The 13,624-nt window shown below is 38.8% G+C and overlaps 1 non-coding gene across 1 annotated transcript; it reads left to right on the forward strand.

The window, feature by feature from the left end:
* The first annotated feature begins 12,998 nt into the window (after positions 1 to 12,998).
* On the forward strand, positions 12,999 to 13,070 carry TRNAA-AGC. Its single transcript has one exon. It is a non-coding gene; the product is annotated as a tRNA-Ala (tRNA).
* The last annotated feature ends 554 nt before the right edge of the window (positions 13,071 to 13,624 follow it).

Raw genomic sequence — 13,624 nt, forward strand, 5'->3', positions numbered from 1 at the left:
GCAATGCAAATAAATTACTGATTTACCCTAAAATACAGTTATTGGGAGTGCAGTGGCTCTGTAGGATAAGCATTGGATTGCAAACCACAACGCCAGCAGGTTAACTCCACCAGATGCTCCAGTGGGAGAAAGATGAGGCTTTCTACTCCTGCAAACATTTATAGCCTTGGAAACCATATACAGGGTCACTATGGGTCTGAATCCACTGGCGGGCACTTAACAACAACAACAACAACAACAACAGCTAGTTCTGGTCTGATCTTTGAAAGGACACACTGATAACTCTTTTTAAAAAGAGCACAATGCCTAACAACTACTGAACTTTGGTCTTTTTATGAGAGAGCTTCAAAAAGTTTGTGGAAAAATAATGAAATTTTCCTATGATCCTTTTAAAGCCCCCTCATACATTTGCCTACTCTTGTTACTTTATATAAGTGAGATCATACAATATTTTCAGAAGTTGTTGTTAAGTGCCGTCAAGTCAGTTCTGACTCATAGCGACCCTGTATAGAGTTTCTGAGAAGCAACTGGTGGGTTTGACCTGCTCCTGCTGACCTTGTGGTTAGCAGTCTAATGCTTATCCTACAGCATCACACAGGACTATATACATATATACACACACATATGTATATATATGTTGTTGTTAAGTGCTGTTGAGTCAGTTCTGACCCATAGCGACCCTGTATAGGGTTTTCGAGGAGCAGCTGGTGAGATTGAATGGCCAACCTTGCAGTTCAAATGGCTTTGCAGTCTGGTGCATTAACCCACAGCGCCACACCAGGGCACACACACACACACACTCACTCACTCTCTCTCTCTCTCTATATATATTAGACCCTTAGTAAATATATACTTCCTAAATATTTTCTCCCAATCTGTAGGTTATCTTTTTACTTTTTTGGTTAAGTCACTTTATTTGGTAAAGAGCTTCATTTTTCTGATATCCTATTTACCTATTTTGTCTCTTGCTATTCATGGTTTAGTTCATTGTATTTTAAAAATAAGTTTGCCATGAAACAATTACAAAATAATTTCTATTAGTGAATTTTAAGACCCTTAATGGAGTCCTAAGGAGCTCTGGTAGAATAGTAGTTACAAGTCAGGCTGCTACCCTCAAGATCACCATTTCAAAACTACCAGCTGTTTTGCAGGAAAAAGATGAAGCTTTCTGCTCCTATAAATATTTACAGACTCAGAAACCCTATGCAGGGTCATTATGAGTCAGAACCAACTTCACAGTACATAACCACCACCAATGGAGTCCTGGTATGGCACTACAGCATAATGCACTGGACTACTATAAGGTTGGATTGAACCACAAGGTTACCAGTTCAAACTCATTAGCTGATCTTTGGAAGTCCTATGGTGACTTGACAGCACTTAACAATAACGGTTTAGGAAATATAGCTTTAAAGTAGCTGCCAGCAGACATTTTTTGTGAACTGTTTGAGCTTCCATGAAAGACCTCGAAATTTTTCAATAAACATATAATTTAAAACCTCATATCAATTCCTTTTTTTCTGACAAATCATATTTTTGAGTGTCTATGTGTGTGTGACCTTTGCTCCTGGTGTGGCACTGTGGGTTAATGCGCCAGACTGCAAAGCCATTTGAACTACAAACTTGGTGGTTCAAGCTCACCAGTTACTCCTTGGAAACCCTATGCAGGGTCGCTATGGGTCAGAACCTACTCAACACTTAACAACAACATGTGTGACCTTAATGGCATGGATAGAGTAAAGCTTTCAGGAACCTTCATTTGATGATGTGGTAAGATTAAAAATGAGAAGAAACAGCTGTAAGTATCAGTTAATCAACAGAATGTGAACTGTATGAAGTTTGAATATAGGAAAATGGAGTCTGCCAAAATGAAATCCAAGGCATTAATGAGCTGAAACTGACTGGTATTGGTCATGTGGGATGACAGTTGAAAAGAAATAGTATCACATTCATCTCAAAAAGAACATTTCGAGATCCATCCTGAAATATAGCACTGCCAGTTCTAGGATAACATCCATACATCTACAAGGAAGACCAGTTCATGACTCATTTATACACTAACCACTGATGCCAAAGATGAAGAAATTAAATTTTTTTACTAACTACAGCAGTCTGAAATTAAACAAACATGCAATCAAGATGCATTGATAATTACTGGTGATTGGAATGTGAATGTTGGAAACAAAGAATGTTGGTAGTTCAAAAATGTGATTTTGGTGATTGAAACAACTTATTTATTGTAAGTACTTGTTTTCAACAACATAGAGGAAGACTATATACATGGACTTTGCCAGACAGAATACGCAGGAATCAAATTGACTACATCTGTGGAAAGGAATGATGGAGAAACTCAATATCATCAGTCAGAACAAGGCCAGGGCTGACTGTGGAATAAATAATCAATATGCAAGTTCAAGTTGAAGCTGAAGAAAATGAAAACAAGTTCATGAGAGCTAATGCACAACCTTGAGTATTGTTGTTGTTGAGCACTGTCGAGTCAGTTCTGACCCATAGCGACCCTACATAGGAAGATGAAGGGAAAACAATGTACATGGAAATTAAATCACACCCTGCTTAAAAGCTATAGGGTAATGTTGTTTTTGTTGTTAAGTGCCATCCAGTTAGTCTGACTCATAGCCCTGCATAGGGTTTCCGAGGAGCGGCTAGTGGGTTTGAACTGCCAACCTTGAGGTTAAAACCAACCATGCAATAAAGTGCTTATCCTACAGCACCACACCAGTATTTCTAGAAGAAATAAAAAATGAAACAAAAAAATTACTTGAATTAAATGTGAACATAAACACAATATACCAAAACCTTTGGGACACAACAAAAGCAGTGCTCAGATGGCAATAAACATACACACACACACAAAGAAGAAAACACATTAATGCAACATCTTTAGAATTAGAAAAAGAGCTGCAAAGTAAGCCTACTGCCACCAAAGAAAAGAAATTATAAATATAGAGCAAAAATAAATGAAGCAAGAAACAGAAAAACAATAGAAAGAAACAACTAAACAAGAAGTTGGTTCTTTGAAAGGATTAATAAAATTGACAAACCACTGGCAAATCTAACAATAGAAGAGTAGGAGATGCAAGTAACATAAATAAGAAGTGATATGGGTGATGTCACATCAAAACCAACAGAAATAAAAAGGATAGTAGCAGAATATGATGAAAATTATATTCCAACAAATTTGAAAATCTAGAAGAAATGGACAATTTTTAAGAAAAACATGACTTTTATTTTTTTTTAGCTAACACATACAGAAGTAGAAAACTTGAGCAAACCTAAAACAAAAAAAGACATTTATCAGTTCAAAAAGAAACTCCCAACAAAGAAAGTCTGGGCCCAGATCACTTTACCGGTGAATTCTAACAAACTGTCAGAAAGTTGACACCAATTCTAGTCAAACTATTTCAGAACATAGAAAAGTATGGAAAACTCCCAAATAAATTTTTTGAAGTGAGCATAACCCTCATACAAAAACCAGGCAAAGACATCTCTAAAAAAGAATGATAGATCAATATACCTCATGAACATAGATGTGAAAATTCTTTACAAAATCCTAGGCAATAGAATCCAACAACATATACATATAAAAAATACATCATGACCAAGTGGGATTTATACGAGGTATGCAAGGATGCTTCAGCATTAGAAAAGCGATCAATGTAATCCACCACATAAATAAAGGAAAATACTCACATGATCATATTGATTGATGTAGAAAACAATGGATGTTGATGAAATCCTGATGAAATCCAGTATACATTCCTGATGAAAACACTCAGCAAACTAGGAATAGTAAGGAAATTCCTCAGCATAATTAAAGACATGTATACAAATCCAAAGGTAATATAGAAACGTCTGCAAGCATACATTGACAGAGAACCTCCAGTGCTTCAAGCTGGATTCAGAAGAGGACGTGGAAAGAGGGATATCATTGCTGTGTACGATGGATCTTGGCTGAAAGCAGAGAATACCAGAAAGATGTTCACCTGTGCTTTATTGACTACACAAAGGCTGTCAATTGTGTGGATCATGACAAGCTATGAACAACATTGCAAAGTATGAGTATTCTGGAACATTTAATTGTGCTCATGAGGACTCTGTACATGGACCAAGAAGCAGTTGTTCACACAGAACATGGGACCGCTGAATGGTTTAATATTAAGAAAGGTGTGTGACAGGGTTGTATTCTTTCACCATACTTATTCAACCTGTATGCTGAGCAAATAATCTGAGAAGCTGGTTTATATGAAGAAAAACGTGTCATCAGGATTGGAGGAAGACTCATTAACATCCTGTGATATGCAGCTGACACAACCTTGCTTGCTGAAATTGAAGAGGACTTAAAATACTAATGAAGATCAAAGATTACAGTCTTTGGTATGGATTGCATTTCAATGTAAAAAAAACAAAACAAAATTCTCACCACTGGACCAATAAACAACATTCTTATCAATGGAGAAAAGATTGAAGTTGTCAAGGACTTCATTCTTCTCGGGTCAACTATCAACATTCATGGAAGCAGCAGTCAAGAAATTAAACGATGTATTGCATTAGGCAAATCTGCTGCACAAGATTAAAGTGTTGAAGAGCAAAGATGTCAGCTTGAGGACTAAGGTGCGCTTGACCCAAGCCATGGTATTTTCAATAACCTCATATGCATGTGAAAGCTAGACAGTGAATAAGGAAGACTGTAGAAGAATTGATGCTTTTGAGTTATGGGCTTGGAGGAAAATATTGAAAGTGCCATGGGCTGCCAAAGAACAAACAGATTTGTGTTGAAAGAAGTACAGCCAGAGTGTCCCTTGGAGGCCAGGATGGCCAAACTTCATCTCTCATACTTCGGACATATTGTCAGGAGGGAGCAGTTGCTGGAGAAGGATATCAGGTTTGGTAAGGTGGAAGGTCAGAGAAAAAGAGGAAGACCCCGAAGAAAGATGGATTGGCAATATGGCAGCATCAATGGGAACAAACATGACAACAATTGTGAGGTTGGCCCAGGACCCGGCAGTGTTTCGTTCTGTTGTACACAGGATCACTGTGAGTTGGTACTGATGTGATGGCACCTAACAACAACATATAAATCCAACGGAGTGCTGGTCTGTAGCACTGTGGGTTAATGTGCTGGACTGCTAAGTTAGCTTGAACCTCAAGATGGGTGGTTTAAGCTCACTGGTCACTCCTTGGAAATAATATACAGGGTTGCTTTGAGTCAGAACCAACTCGACGACACTTAACAACAACAAAACAGCAACAACATACAAATCCAACAGTCAACATTACTCTCAATGGAGAGAAACTGAAAAACAGTTCCTTTGCAAAAAGGAACCACACAAGGATGCCCTTTGTCACCATTTATATTCAATATTGTGCTAGATGTCTTAGCCAGAGCTATTAGACAAGAAAGGGAAATTAAAGGCATCCAAATTGGCAAAGAAGTAAGACTGTCTCTTCTTTGCAGATTATATGATCATATACATAGAAAATCTCAAAGATTTAGCAAGTAAATTATTAGAACTCATTGAAAGATTCAGCAAAGTGGCAGGGTACAAGATCAGCATACAAAAATCAGTTGGGTTCTTTTACATTATTAAAGAGAATGCTGTAAAGGAAATCAGGACAACAATACCAATTACAATAGTCCCCCCAGAGATGAAATACTTAGTAATAAATCTAACCAAAGAAACAAAAGACCTATACAAACACAACTACAAAACACTACTACAAGAAACCAAGATACTTACAAAAATGGAAAACTATACCATGCTCATGGATAGGAAGACTTAAATGTCAACACTACCCAAATCAATTTACAGATATAATGCAATCCCAATCGCATTTCCAACATCATTTTTTAAAGAGATGAAAAAGCTGAGCACTAACTTTATAGATAAGTAAAACATTGTTGTTAAGTGCTGGTAAGTTGGTTCTGACTCACAGTGACCCTGTATACAGTTTCCTAAGAGTGGCTGGTGGGTTTGAACCACTGGCCTTGCGGTTCAAACTGACCTTGTAGTTCAGCATATTATCCTGCAGCACTATACCAGGATTCTAGTAAAGCATTGTTGTTGTTGCTAAGTGCCATTGAGTCAGTTCCAAATGCATAGCAACCCTGTGTAGGGTTTCCAAGGAGCAAGCAGCTGCTGAGCTTGAACTGCCAACCTTGCAGTTCAAGCCAATCTTGCAATCCATGTATTAACCCATAGCACCACACCAGGACTCTTGTAAAGCATTACTTAACAAGACAAAACAAGTTGCAGGCCTCTCATTTCCTGATCTCAAAATCTACTACCCAGCCACAGTGATCAGAACAGTCTGGTACTTGTACAACAATAGATATCTAGATCAATGGAACAGGAATGGTAACCCAGAAATAATTCTAACCACTTTTGCTCAGTTAATCTTTGACAAAGGGCCAAAGCACATTAAATAGGGATGATATCGTCTCTTCAAGAAATGATGCTGGCAAAATTGGAAATTCATTTGCAGAAAAATGAAACAAGGCCCATATCTTATGCCATATACAAAAAACAATTGCTTGCTAAATATAAAACCTAGAACTATAAAGAACATCAATTTAAAAATAAGGACAAACTTAGGGGCTCTGACACAGGGCATAAGTATACTGTGAAACATAAGTGAAAACACATTATTTGGCAGAAGACAAAATAGATGACTGATACCTCCTAAAAATTAGACACTTATGTACATCAAAAGATTTCACTAAAAGCGTAAAAAGAAAGCCCACTGACTGGAAAAATTATTTTTGCAATGAATTATCAATCACGGGACTAATCTAAAATTTATAGAAAACTGTAACATCTCTAAGGAGCTCTGGTAGCATGTTGCTGTTGTTGTGTGCCATGGAGTCAGTTCTGACTCAGAGTGACCCTGTACAGGGTTTCCAAGGCTATAAATCTTTACAGGAGCGGAAAACCTCCTCTTTCTCCCACGGAACAGCTGGTAGAGTTTCGAACTGCTGAACTTGTGGTTTGCAGCCCGATTCGTAACCACTACGCTATCTGGTAGCATACTGGTTATGAATTGGGCTGAGAACCTCAAAGTTAGCAGTTTGAAACTACCAGCTGTTCCACAGGAGAAAGAGGAGGCTTTCTGCGCCTGTAAAGATTTACAGTCTCGGAAACCCTGTACAGGGTCACTATGAGTTGGAATCAACTCCATGGCATATAACCACCATCACCCTAACACCTCTATAAGAAAAAGACAAATAACCCAATTTAAAAATGGACAGAGGACATGAACAGACAGACAATTCACCAAAGAAGACATTCAGGTGGTCAACAAACATATGAAGAAATGTTTGCAATCATTAGCTATTGGTGCTGGTGTTGGTTGTATGCTGTGGACTCGGTTCTGTGGACTCCGTTCTTAACATCACTACCTTGTATAGCATTTCTGAGGCAGTAAATCTTTATAGGAGCAGAAAATCTCATTTTTCTCCCTTGGAGCAACTGGTAGATTTGAAATGCTGGCATTTTGGTTAGCAGCCCAGTATGTAATCTACTATCTTCAAAAAGAGCATATCAAGATCCGTCATGAGGTACAAGAGTGTCTGTGATAAGATAATATCCATGCACCTACAGTTAATACCACTATTATTCAATTTATGCAACAACCACTAAAACCAGTAAGGATGAAACAGAAAAATTCTACCACCTTCTTCAATCTGAAATTGGTCAAACACAAAATCAAGATATATTGATAATCATTGGTGATTGGAATGCAAAGGTTGGAAACAAAGAGGAAGTATCAGTAATTGGAAAATATGGCCTTGGTGATAGAAATGATGCTGCAGATCACATGATAGAATTCTGCAAAACCAATAATTCATTCATTTCAAATACCTTTTTTAAACAGCATAAGAGACAACTATACAAATGGACCTCATCAGATGGAATACACAGAAATCAAATTGACTACATTTGTAGAAATATATGATGGAAAAGCTCCATATCATCAACCAAAATAAGGCCAAGGGCATATTTTGGGACAGACTATCAATTGCTCATGTGCAAATTCATACTGAAGCTGAAGAAAATGAAAACAAGTCCACAAGAGCCTAAATATGACCTTGAATATATCCCACCTGAATTTAGAGATCATCTGAAGAACAGAATTAATACATTAGACACTAAAGACCAAAGACTAGAAGAGTTGTAGGATGACATCAAGAACATCATACAGGAAGAAAGCAAAAAGTCATTAAGAAGACAAAAAAGAAGGAAAAGATCAAAATGGATGTCAGAAGAGATACTGAAACTCACTCTCCAGCGTAGAGATACTAAAGCAAGTGGAAGAAATGAGGAGGTACAAGAGTTGAACCGAAAATTTCAAAGGTGAGCTCGAGAATACAAGGTCAAATATTACTACGAAATGTGCAAAGATCTGGAGTTAGAAATCCATAAGGCAAGAATGTGCTCAGCTTTTCTCAAGCTGGGGGAACTGAAGACAAATTCAAGCCTTGACTTTCATTATTGAAGGATTCTCTGGGCAAATTATTGAATGCTGCAGAAAGCATCAAAAGAAGATGGAAGGAATACACAGAGTCACTGTACCAAAAGGAAATCATTGGTGTTAAATCATTTCAAAAGGTAGCATATGATCAAGAGCCAATGATATTGAAGGAAGAAGTCCAAGGTGCATTAAAGGGAACTCACTCATCTCTGCCAAGAAATTTGGGAGACAGCTATCTGGCCGACTAACTGGAAGAGATCCGTATCTGGGCCCATGCCAAAGAAAGGTGACCTAGTGGAATGCAGAAATCATCAGACAATATCTTTGATATCCCATGCGAGTAAAGTTTTACTAAAGGTAATACAGAAATGGTTGCAAACATACATTGACAAAGAACTTCCAGAGGTTCAAGCTGGATTCAGAAGAGGACGTGGGATGAAGGATATCATTGCTGATGTCTGATGGATCTTGGCTGAAAGCAGAAAATACAAGAAAGTTGCTTACCTGTGCTTATTGACTACGCAAAGGCTTTTGATTGTGTGGATCATGACAAGCTATGGATAACATTGCGAAGTATGAGTATTCCAGAACACTTAATTGTGCTCATGAGGAATCTGTACCTGGACCAAGAGGCAGTTGTTCAAACAGAACATGGGAACACTGAATGGTTTAATATTAAGAAAGGTGTGTGACAGGGTTGTATTCTTTCACCATACTTATTCAATCTGTATGCTGAGCAAATAATCTGAGAAGCTGGGTTCTATGAAGAAAAACATGACATCAGGATTGGAGGAGGACTCATTAACAACTTGCAATATGCAGATGATACAACCTGGCTTGCTGAAAGTAAAGAGGATTTAAAATACTTACTGATGTAGATAAAAAACCATAGCCTTTGGTATGGATTGCATCTCAATGTTAAGAAAACAAAAATTCTTACCACTGGACCAATAAACAACATTCTTATCAACGGAGAAAAGATTCAAGTTGTCAAGGACTTCACTTTTTTTGTATCAGCCATCAACACTCAAGGAAGCAGCAGCCAAGAAATCAAATGATGCATTGCATTAGGCAAATCTGTTGAACAAGACCTTTTTAAAGTGCTGAAGAGCAAAGATGTCAGCTTGGGGACTACGGTACGCTTGACCCAAGCCATGGTATTTTCAATAACCTTATACGCATGTGAAAGTTGAACAGTGAATAAGGAAGATCATAGAAGAATTGATGCATTTGATTTCTGGTGTTGGAGGAGAATATTCAAAGTACCATGGGCTGTCAAAAGAACAAACAGATCTGTGTTGGAAGAAGTGCAGCCAGAGTGCTCCTTGGAGGCCAAGATGGCCAAACTTGATCTCTCATACTTCGGACATATTGTCAGGAAGGACCAGTCACTGGAGACGGATATCATGTTTGTTAAGGTGGAGGGTCAGAGAAAAAGAGGAAGACTCTCAGGGAGATGGATTGATTGGCAAAGTGACAGCATTGATGGACTCAAGCGTAGCAACAATTGTGAGGTTAGCCCAGGAACAGGTAGTGTTTCCATCTGTTGTATATAGGGTCGCTATGAGTCAGTACTGACTCGATGGCACCTAACAACAGCATGACTCCTTCATTAGCCATTTTGTTGTTGAGTGTTTTTGAATCAGTTTTGACTCATAATGACCCTGTAAGGGGTTTTGGCGGAGCAACTGGTGGGTTTGAACTATTAACCTTGTGATTTGAAGTCCAGTGCTTATACTACAGTGCTATTGTTGTTGTTAAGTGCCGTTGAGTCAGTTCCTACATATAGTGACCTTGTACAGGGTTTCTTAGGAGTGACTGGTGAGCTTGAACCATCTATCTTATGATTCAAACTGATTTTGCAGTCCAGCACATTAATCTGCAGCATCACAGAGATGCAAATCAAACCAACAATGAGATATCAGTTCACCCCAGCCTTAATAACAAAGTTTAAAAAATAAACAAACAACAACAACAAATGCTGTTGAGGGTGTGGAGAAACTAAGACCCTCCTATATTGCTGATGTTATGTTGTTGTTAAGTGCCATCGAGTCGGTTCCGACCCATAGCGACCCTGTACAGGGTTTCCGAGGGTGTAAATCTTTATGGGAGTAGAAAGCCTCATCTTTCTCCCGCAGAGCAGCTGGTAGTTTCGAACCGCTGACCTTACGGTTTGCAGCCCGATTCGTAACCACTACGCTACCAGAGCTCCTTATATTGCTGATAGGACTGTAAAATGTGGAAAACGGTATGATATTTTGTCAGAATGTTGGAAATAGCAGTATTATATGTCTCAGCAATTCCTCTACTTGGTATATATCCCCAAGAAACAAGAGCTATGACACAAATAGATATAGTTCATTTCAACACCATTCACAATAGTAAAAAGATGGAGACAGCCTTAGTGCCCATCAATGGAAGAATGGATAAAGAGCTTTAGAACATACACACAATGTAATAGTACAGAAAATAAAAAAATAACAATGAACTTTCAAAACACCTCATAACATGGATGAACCTGGAGGACATTTTGCTGAGTGAAATTAGTCAATCACAAAAGGACAAATATTTTTACTATTGTAAAAATTCAAGAAACGGTTTTCATGCTAAAAAAATATATGGTTACCACAGGTGCGAGGAACGGAAGAGTTGTTGCCGTTAAGTGTTTCAAGTCGGTTCTGACTCATAGCGACCCTGTATAGGGCTTTTAAAGAGTAGCTGGTGAGTTTGAAGCTCCAACCTTGTAGTTAGAAGTCCAGTGCTGATTCTACAGTACCAATAGAGGGTAGACATGTGTTAACTTGGGTAATGGGGAAAGCAACATACAAGAGGGAAATTGGCAGAAGAATGATGAAGACAGGTGAAGACACAGGGCGGAATACAAACAACCCTGCAACAAGTGTTCTACAGGTAGATACATGACAGATACACAGGATTGTCATGGGTCAGAATTGACTCGACGGCACTTAATAACAACAACACAGGTATGGGAGGAAGAGTGGGAGTGTACCCACAAATATATAACAGTTTGACAGAGGATGTTTGTACATGGGTATTTACCTTTGTTTCAAGCACACCTATGAATGTGGTGGAGCATACCGAGAACAAAATGATGAAAACTTCTTGGATGTTACCAAACACCTTGAGGCAATGAGTTGCTGGGCCTGGGGGCTCAGGACCATAGTCTCAGGGGACACCATGGTCAACTGGCATAACATAGTCCACCAAGACGTTGTTCTACATTCTACTTTGGTGAGTAGCGTTTGGGATTTTAAAAGCTCTTGAGTAGGCATCTGAGGTGAATCTATTGGTTTCTCCAGGTACCACATAGAGGTGGGAGACAATGTGGAACAAAACTCAAAAGTAAAAAACAAACAAACAAAAAAACCAGACTTACTGATCAGGAAGACTGGAGTAACCCAAGACTATGGCTCTCAGTCACCCTTTAGGTCTGGAACTCACCCTCATGGCTCAATTTTCAACCAAGCGGTGGATAGGTATATAGGGGGCAACAGGACTCCTGAGGTATGCTGGTCATGGACTGCTCAACCATTCAAGATCAAAAGGGCAACATTTACCTTGGGGACAAAGTTCAGAGAGATTGGGAAGGTGGGCAGAATGGAAATAGGATGTGCAGGGAGGAAATGGGATACCTGTTGTTGCTGGAGAGGATTGCAATTATTGAAATGAAACAAAGTTGTGATTTGTTGAATGTAAAGCTCATGATCTGCTCTGTAAACCTTCACTTAATTCACAATAAAAAGCTTCAAAAGAAAGTAAGAAAAGTTGCATAGTAGGTTCTGGAATTAGGAGATAAGGTGTGGAAATGTTGTTGCTGTTGTTAGGTGCCATCCAGTTGGTACTGACTCATAGATACCCGATGCATACCAGAACAAAACACTGCCTGGTCCTGGGCCAACCTCACCATTGTTGCCACGCTTGAGCCCATTGATGCTGCCACTTTGCCAATCCTCTTTTTCTCTGACCCTCCACCTTACCAAACATGATATCTTCTCCAACGACTTGTCCCTCCTGACAATATGTCCGACCTGTGAGAGAAGTTTGGCCATGCTGGCCTCCAGGGAGCACTCTGGCTGCACTTCTTCCAACAGGTGTGGACATAGGGGAGGGAAATTGGGGCAGTTTAACAGTTTCCAAATTAGAAACAATCATTGATTGCCAAAGCACTTTAAACAACAAAAAAAATCTTTTCTGGAGGTATCTTTCCTTGGTCCAGGGTTTCTTTTGAAAAGACAAAAGCACTCAGAAATGGAGGATCTAAGGAAAACTTACTGAGATTTCTAATCCCAGTAACACATCCTCCATTTTCTTTGTTTTATCAGTAACAAGATGTTGCAGAATACAGGTTAGTCAAAATGTCTTAGTGAGCTCCTATTTAAAAAACGGGGATAAAAATAATACTCCTTGGTGAAAACATAAATTTTAAAGGAAGTGAATTTCTACTTTATTTCATGATATTGATTTAGAAATAGGGGCCCTCACATGGTGGGGATGTAGCTCAGTGGTAGAGCGCATGCTTAGCATGCATGAGGTCCCGGGTTCGATCCCCAGCATCTCCATTCTTTTGAATTCCTACTTGTGGAACATCTCCTTTCCACGTTGTGTTCACAGTTCATTTGTGTAGAATCAGAAGATTTAGTCATCCTGCCGCTGTGTGCTGACATTTCGCTATGATGATGCTTTTAATCTTTTCGCTATTCCTCTCCATCCTCACCATCATTTACATATGGTCAAAACCTAGTGACTTGGTTCTCTGTTCCGTTTTTAAAGAAGCAATGCATTCATATAAACCTTAAATTAGAAAATTTGTCAACAGTATTTTCACCTAGTCTTGGTGACAGAGGCTGGGGTGGGGGATGGGATCATAAACCGAGCTCCTATCTTAGGTTTCACATTTTGGGATTTTAAGAAAGATGAATTTTGCCTGAAGCCCCTTGGAAAGAGAACACTCTTTTCAGACCTGGTTAATGAAAGAATTGAGTAAATTTAGCTTCTCAAAACATGTCAATTCTCTCAGAAAACGAACACAAAGAGGTGAAGTAGACGCTCTGAGACAGTTACATGTTTTTTCCTTTGGTAAAACATTTTGTCAGTAACTTCACAGCGTTCACAT

The sequence above is a fragment of the Chrysochloris asiatica genome, unplaced genomic scaffold, assembly GCF_000296735.1.
Source record: "Chrysochloris asiatica unplaced genomic scaffold, ChrAsi1.0 scaffold00213, whole genome shotgun sequence".
Lineage (NCBI taxonomy): Eukaryota > Metazoa > Chordata > Mammalia > Afrosoricida > Chrysochloridae > Chrysochloris > Chrysochloris asiatica.